Here is a 9,097-nt window from a genome sequence, read left to right as displayed (position 1 = left end):
CAATACTTTGTTTGGCCTATTGAACATATACTTGATGAGGTGCCCTACACCGCAGAACCCAACCATCTACCAATCTTAGATCTTCTCTGTGTGTAACTTATAGTGTAAAGCAATTTGTGATCATGATTTATAATAGTATAAAACCCTTGAGATTATCAACTAAAAAGTCTCAGAGAGCAGCTTAATACTATTAATCCCACAGGTAAAGGAATTCAGTGGACTATGAATAGCTATAGATCTCCATCTTATTTTTCTGAGTAATCTAGGGTTCAAGTCTTAATGAAAACCATGATAGTCTGTGGCCTCCAGTCTGACTCTGTCCCTGGCTTTCATGGTCAAAGGGACTTCCCCAGCAGCTCAGTAAAAGAGAGAGAGGAAGGGTAATTTACAAAGTACTTCCCTTCCCTACAGTCACGAGGCCCCTGCTACTTCCTATCTGAGACACTCAGATTATAAAGTATTGATGAAGATGGCTGAGATTGAATGTAGAAGTTACCTTATGATAAAGAGAACATAAAAGACATACATGTATATACATGTGCCCAACTAAATGTAAGTATGTGAAAGATGTGCATGTTATTTCTTCTTGGGTAATTGAAGCCAGATGAGACACATCAAGAGGAAATTTAAGGAAGAGTTAAACATAAGTTTCATTCATTCATTAAACAAATTTTTACTGAGGACCTACTATGTGCTAGGCACTGTGCTAGACACTGGGGGAACAATAGTGAACAAAAACAGTCATTTTATCTGCTCTCATAGAACACACAATAAGGGGGGAAAGACTGAAATCAATCAAGTAACTCTGCAAATGAATGTGTGAATTACAGACTGATAAACATACATGGTGGGGGGTGGGGCAGGGAGTGGTTCTAGGAGTGCCTATAACTGGAAGAAGTTAGGAAAAGTTTTTTGGGGAAAGTGAGCCTTGAGCTAAGATCTGAAGGGTGAGTAGGAACTGACTGAGCCAAAGAAGAAGAGATTAAAAAAAAAAAAAAAGTATCCCAGGCAAAAGAGCACCATGTGCAAAGGCCCTAGGGAGGGTAGGGAGAAGCTGACACCTCCAGGAAACTGGAAGGAGCACAGAGAGGAGAATGGCACAAGGTAAGTCTGAATAGCCAGAACTTGCAGGGCACTGGAGGTCATGTCATGTGGTACCTCCAACCTAACGGCCCTAGGGAGTCAATGAAGGTTTTTAACCAAGTGGTAGAGAGAGAACAGAATCACGTTGTGAAAAATTCCATCTGAGAACAGACCGAAAGTTAGGGTCCAGGTGAAAGATGGTGGAAATTTAGACTGGGGTGGTAGCGGTAGAGAGAGAGACAGTAGTAAATAAATCTGAAAGTTATCTAGAAAGGAAAACTGACAGGACTTCCAAAAGATCACATATGGGATGATGGGGAAAAAAGGTATCTGCAGTGAACACTAGGTTTTTACCTGGAGCTTGAAGAAGGGAGTAACATTGGGAAGAGCTGGGAGGAAGGGGAAGCAGGTAAGGAGGCACACCTTGGAGCTGAATGGGTGGCTCTGTCTTTCTGAAGAGGAACATTCAAGCTGCTTTATGGTAGGAGACAACAGGAGGGGATCCCTCCCCTATGCCCTCACCCCCAGTAGGCCACTGCTTTTATAGACAAAATGCTAGACCAGGAGTCAGGAAACTCTGGATCCAATTTGCACTTTGCCACTGATTAGTCGTATGCTCTTAGGCAAGTCACTACACATCTCCAGATTTCAGTTCCCTGAAAAGTCCTCACCCCTTCCTCCCATAACAGAATCTCTGGAAGTGCTTATTAAAATGCACATTTAAAGACATTTGTCTCCATTGGACTATGAGCAAGCACAGAGTGAAAGACTGCCCTAAGGTCATCCAGGTAGTAAGAGCCAGAATGAGAGCTCACATCAGGTCTGACTCACCCTAAAACTGTAAGAGATGAATAAGGGAGGAGAGAATGGAGAAGGTGCCAAACAACAGTATCACTAGTGAGATGGCATGATGTAATAGGGCCAGGTCTGGGGGAAAGCTGTAACTGTCCTTCCATTCACTGGTGGGACAGTGCTGCAGTTAAGTTTCATTTTTCCATCATTTCCCCCTATTGACCCAGGGCAGGCACCACCACACCCTCAACCAGAGACACACACAAGACTCTGACATTTTACAAGATAATGCTTTAAAAAAGCCCCAAATTTCCCTTTGAAACCCACTGGAAGAACCAAATCTACCTCAGCTCTACCCTGAAGCAAATATTCAGCCCAGATACCAGTAACATTTTTTAAGGAATTTCAGAATGTTGACTCTACAGAAACCATGACAAACATGTCACAGAACCTTTGAAAAATGAGGTTGACATAGCAAGCTGTCATAGGACTTATAAGATGCTTTCAAGAGAGTCATGTGAAACTAAAGAGAATTATTCAAAAGCATGAAACTCCCAAAAAGAAATTATTTCATTAGAACTGATTTTTAAAAATTATCCACGTACATAATTTCTAGGGACTTCCCTGGTGGCACAGTGGTTAAGAATCCACCTGCCGATGCAGGGGACACTGGTTCGAGCCCTCGTCTGGGAAGATCCCACATGCCGTGGAGCAACTAAGCCCGTGTGCCACAACTACTAGCCCGCGTGCCACAACCTGAAGCCCACGTGCCTAGAGCCCGTGCTTCTCAACAAGAGAAGCCACTGCAGTGAGAAGCCCGCACACCGCAATGAAGAGTAGCCCCCACTTGCCGCAATTAAAGAAAGCCCACGTGCAGCAACGCAGACCCAATGCAGCCAAAAATAAATAAATAAATAAGTTTATTTTTTAAAAAAACTTATTTAAAAAATAATGATCTCTAAAGTAGATCTGAGTTTCTAGGACACTTGGAGCTTTTGAAGGCCTTCATTGTTTCCTGATGGTTTCCAACAGGCTTATTGTGTTTTTCCAGCTAGTCTGGCAAAAAGTCTAGTACTTCCTTTTGCATTCCCTTCAGTGCCTAGTACATGCTAAACATTTAGCATCATTACCATTGTACCATATTATGTGTACCATAGCACATGATAATAGTACTAAGAGTAAGCATTGATTGAATACTAAATACTTCACATGTATTATCTGATTTGATCGTCACAACAACCCATATGCATGGGGAAACTGAGGTTACACAGTTAAGAAATGGCAGAGCTGAAATTCCCATCCAGGGCTACATGATTCCCCACCTCCACGAACCAATCCCCCACGACTCATCTCTTCCCTTCCTGTTTCTTCCTCTCTTTCTTCCAAATGTATCTCATGCTCTCTTAATCACCAGTATAGTTATAAAAGCCATAATCTTAAGGGAAAACTATGACTTTCCTATCAGTAGATGAGACTATAAAGTGCTAGATCTTTTTTAGACAATCTTAAAAACACACACCAGTTGGTATAGCAATTCCATTGCTAGAGATATAGCCAAAGGATACACTCACACAAATATGCAAGGAAACCAAAACTATAGAGTAATGTTCAGTACATTATTTATATAGAAAATGACTGGAAATGACCTAAACATCCTTCAGTAAGAGACTGGCTAAATAAACGATGTTAGTTTTTATGGAATATTATGTAGCTTTTAAAAAAGAATAAGGTAGGTGTGTGTGTGTGAATATGGAAAGAACTTCAAGAAATATTAAAATGAAACAAAAGAAACAGCATTACATATACTATGACCTCAACATTGATTAAACTAAATAACAGATATGCATGCATAACAGGGCATCAATTTTTAAGTATTTCCCAACGTATGTGTGTTCCCTCATTGGCAAACTTGTTTCTCTCCCTGAACTCTTTACTGAGCATTTAGACTAAGGCATAGCATGGGAGTTGGGATGGAGGAGGACATGCCATAGGAGAAGTCCCCAACAGACAGGAAGGAGACGTAAAATAATAGCCCAACCTTCAGGCTCAGTGAGCTGTGGGAAGAAGAGAGACAGAGAGGAGACGCAGAGGGTCACACATGTGTATTATGGAAATCCTGCCTCCCAAGCCAAAATCCCAGATGGTGGGATGGTCGGAAACACTTCAGGTGATAGAAAATGACATAGCTCCCTTTCTATTCATACTCTGTTTCTGCAGGAAAAATTAAAATAATACTTGGTTGGAAGAAACCAATAATTTCTTCAATTTTATCAATCACCGATGAGCTCCCCAGTCCCATATCCAAATCAGAAAGGATTCAAACTCTTTAAGAGTTTAAATCCCATTGAAATGGTAGTATCAGATTAACTCTTACATTGCACATCACAAACAATTTCCTAAATCAGAAGATTTTAGTTATAAAAGATTCACCTGATTCCTTCATTCAACAAATTTTTTTCTGAGAGCTGATCATGTACTAAATACTTTTACAAGGACTGCGATACAGTGATAAATGAAACAAAGTCCCCACCTTCCAGAAGCTTCCATTCTAGTGAGAGAGATGGTCAACGAACATGCATGCAAATAGATAAATTATATCAGCTAGTGCTAAATGCTAAATTTATACATTTATTTTTTATAAAATTAAATCAGGCATGAGCTATCAAGCCATGAAAAGACATGGAGGAAACTTAAATGCATGTTACTAAGTGAAAGAGATCATCTGAAAAGGCTACCCACTGTGTGATTCCAATAACATGACATTCTAGAAAACACAAACCTGTGGAAACAGTAAAAGGATCAGTGGTTGCCAGGGGTTGGGAGAAGAAAGGGATGAATAGGTGGAATACAGAGGATGTTTAGGGCAGTGAAACTATTCTGTATACTGTAATGGCAGGTACGTGTCATACATCTGTCAACCATAGAATGTACAATACCAAGAGTGAACCCTAATGTAAACTATGGATTTGGGGTGATAATAATGTGTCTCTGTAAGTTCACTGATTGTAGCAAATTTACCACTCTGGGGCAGGATGCTGATAATGGGAGAGGTTGAGGGGTGGGGGTGGGGGTTGAGATTATATTCCACAAATTTTGCTGTGAACCTACAAATGCTCTGAAAACTGAAGTCTGTTCTTTAAAAAAAAAAAAAATCAGGTAAGGGAAAACAGGGAAAAGGGGTGGGGATTATTTTGAACTGAATTCTCATTGGACTCTTAGCAAACAATTTTTATTTTAAAGTGTTTTCAGAAGATAAAGTTACTTCCACAAAATTAAAGTACTTTGCCTTTTAATGTTTTTTAACAACACCAAATATAGAAGGAACGTGAGCAAAGGAGTCCTGTAGAAGATTAACGAATAGTAAAAATTATGGGAGGGCAAGGAAAGTTAGGTGTGATAGTTAATTTTGTGTCAACTTGACTGGGCCACAGGGTGCCCAGATATTTGGTTAAACATTATTCTGGGTGTGTCTGTGAAAGTGTTTCTGAATGAGACTAACATTTGAATTGGTAGACTTAATGAAGCAGATTGTCCTCCCCAAAGTGGTAGGCCTCATCCAATGTATGGAAGGCTGGAATACAACAAAAAGGCTGAGTAAGGCAGAGTTCACTCTCCCTTCCTGCCTGAATGCTTGAGCTGGAACACCGGTCTTCTCCTGCCCTCAGATTGGAATTTAGAACCTTTCCTAAAAGCATGAGTTTTGGAGTCCGACAGACTTAGATTTGAATCTAGCTTTGCTACCTCCTAGTTGTGTGATCATAGGTGAGTTAACTGACCTCTCTGAACTTTACTGTCCAATCTATATAATGTAGATTATTGAGTTGTATGAATGGATTTGTTCAACAAATGTTTCTTAGCCATCTCCTATGTGCCAGGTGCCAGAGACATGAAGATGAACAAGATAAAGTCCTTCACTCTACAGAAGTGCCCACTCTACTGGGGAGACACACATAAACTCTCATTCTAATACCATATAATAATTCACATAGACGTATAGAGAATGGTGGCATCTCACGTGTAGTAGAGGCATCTAGTGCTCACCTATGTTCCATTTTCCTTCCTTGCAGCCCCGTGAGAGGATTACACTTCTGCCCCCTTGCAGCTAGGCAGGGCTATGTAACAGGGCTTGCCAGTGGGCTGAGAAAGGGAGTAACATGGTTACCTCTGGGTCAATACATTTAACTTCCAGCATGACACTCTCAGTATTCTCCTGCCACATCAACTAGAGAAGCCAAGTGTTCTTGATGATACAATTACAGGATGGTGAGTCTCCATCAACAAGTCACTGAGGGGAACTCCCAAGAGAATGACCCAGACCTAAAGCAGACTTTAACTGACCAAACAATAAACTTGTGTTAAGCCACTGAGACTGTGGGTTATAAGTTACTATGGCATGATCTAGCCACACTCATTGATAAGCCAACCTGCAAAAGGCATTCTGAAAGAGCCAGAGACTAACAGAGTGCTAAGTGATGAGTGAGAGAAGAGCCAGGGGAAGAGTTGAGAAAGAATCAGCACAACAGAGAGGAAGGCAGAGCAAATGCTTGGAGGGTTGCAGTGGCCTGGGAAGGTGGGTAACAGCAAATAGTCCGGCGGTGCTAGAATGCAAAGTGAGAAGGAGAGGGCATAAGAGAGACAGAGGAAGTAGGCAAGACCAAACTGTGGAGGGCCTCGTGGGCCATGTTAATAGCTTGGCCTTAACCTGGAGGAGGTGAGAGCCATGCAGGGCTTCTAAGCAAAGGAGTGACATACTCGTCTGTGGTTATGTAGAGGAGGGATCAGGGCAGGACTAGAGGCAGGAGACCAAGATGAAACCAAACAACTTATGGAAAGTACCTACTGTAGTACCTGCCAGACAGAAGTACGGCACTTCCCTTTTCCCTTCCCCTGCTCATATATTAATGTAGTTTTAGAAACTAGCCAACCCTGTAGCTTAGCAATCTTACTTTTAGGACATTTTAGAAATAAATGTGGGGCTTCCCTGGTGGCACAGTGGTTGGGAATCGGCCTGATGCAGGGGACGCGGGTTTGAGCCCTGGTCCAGGAGGATCCTGCATGCCGCGGAGCAGCTGAGCCCAGGCGCCACAACTACTGAGCCTGCTCTCTAGAGGCCGGGAGCCACAACTACTGAAGCCCACGCGCCTAGAGCCTGTGCTCCGCAACGGGAGAAGCCACCGCAATGAGAGGCCCATGTACCGCGACGAAGAGTGGCCCACACTCGCCGCTCCTAGAGGGAGCCCGCGAGCGGCAACAGAGATCCAACTCAGCCAAAAATAAATAAATAAATAAATAAATAATTTTTTTAAAAAAAAGAAATAAATGCTTCATTCTGTAAGAATGTATGTATAAGGATGTCTCCTGCAATCTTGCCCATAGAATTAGAGTGTTCATCAAGATGTTCATCCAGAAGAAATTGGTTGAACTTAGAGATTATCAATACTAAGCGAAGTAAGTTAGAAAGAGAAAGGTAAATACCATATGATACCACTTATATGTGGAATCTAAAATATGATACAAATCAACATACCTACAAAACAAAAAGAGACTCACAGATATAGAGAACAGACTTATGGTTGCCATGGAGAGGGGAGGGGATGGAAGGAACGGAAGTTTGGGATTAGCAGAGGCAAACTATTATGTATGTATAGGGTGAATAAACAATAAGGTCCTACTGTACAGCACAGGGAACTATACTCAATATCCTGTGACAAACCATAATGGAAAAGAGTATGAAAAAGAATATATATATGTATAACAGTCACTTTGCTGTAAAGAAGAAATTAACACATTGTAATCACCTATACTTCAATAAAATTAAAAAAAAAAGAAAAAGAAATTGGTTGAATAAATCATGAAACATGCTATAGTACCTATTATTAAAAAGAAAAAAAGCTACGTTAACTGACCTGGATGGGGTATTCATGACATAGAGTTAAGTGAGAAAAACAAGTTGCAGGGTAATGTGCATTGTATGATTTCATCACTTTAAAAAATAAATGAATAGGTAACTCAACCCTGTATGTGTAATTTGGGTGCCTGTTTGTATCCATTCATGTGAGCCCGTGGCAGGCAACACCGCTATTAACAGTGGTCATCTCAGTATGCTGGCAGTCTTGCTGTAGTTACAATTAATGTTTGTTAGTTTCATAATTTATTTTTTAATTAATAGAGAAATGAAAAGAAAGACACTATCCTGGAGAACTGGAACTGGTAGGACTCTTCCTCTAGTGATTGCCAGCAATTGCAAAGGCAGAAAAACCAATTTTCGAGTCAGAAAACCAAGCCAACCTCTTCTGGTTGAAGTTTCCTCTTCCCACTGGAATGTAATTGTTTTTAAATTAAATGCCACACCTTGAGCTCTCTGTGATTACTAATTCAAATGGATTGGACCCAGACTCTCAGGGGATTTAAACAGATCCAGACCTTCAACGCTAATTACTCCATGAGAGGAAGCCCTGTTCACTTTAAGGAAATGAATGAGGCTTCCCATCAGGATAAGCAAATTACTTTGGGCTGTGGGGAAAAGGCAACCAACCTTCCAAAAGAGTTGTTGGCCTTAAAAAACCAAGAGCGTAGAGAGGAAGGCCAAGCAGGAAGGCATGGCAGGAGCTTCAGATATGCCAGTGGGCAAGTCAGATTAGGACTAAAATGCTTTCACTGGATTTGGCAAGAAGGAAGTCACTAGGGGCTAAAGCTGTTCAGGGTGGAAGCCGACAGACTATCTCCAAAGCAAAGTAGGCAGCATTACTAGCATTCTGAAAGATCCAGGAACCAAGGGGTATCTTAAGTGAAGTTTAAAGGAGGTAAAAGTAAATTTCATTTAACTAATATCTTTCTGAATATCAAAGTAGTACATGACCAATGCAGATAACCTGGAAGACAAAGTACAAAGAGGGAAAAAAGTACCACTTATTCCACCTTCCAGAGAGACCTACATTTTTCCTGTGTATTTGTATTTACATCAGGGTGTAGACAAGAATAGCTCATCTTGTCATGTGACAAACATAGTCTGTATTGGCTCAATACTTTGAAAACCTATTACTTAAAGATACTTGAGAAAAATTTAGAAGGATACTCTTATGAAATTGGAGTATACTAAACTTTTTATATATGTCACAAAATACAGAAAGAAAGGATATAAACTTTGCTCTATAAAAATCTAAATTTTCTGCATGGCAAAAGAAAAACACACTATAAACTAATATAAAGATAATTATAAAAT

Source organism: Hyperoodon ampullatus (assembly GCF_949752795.1).
Source record: "Hyperoodon ampullatus genome assembly, chromosome: 9".
NCBI classification, from domain to species: Eukaryota; Metazoa; Chordata; class Mammalia; order Artiodactyla; family Ziphiidae; genus Hyperoodon; species Hyperoodon ampullatus.
The sequence above is the reverse complement of the archived record's forward strand: the minus strand, read 5'-3'. Positions refer to the sequence as shown.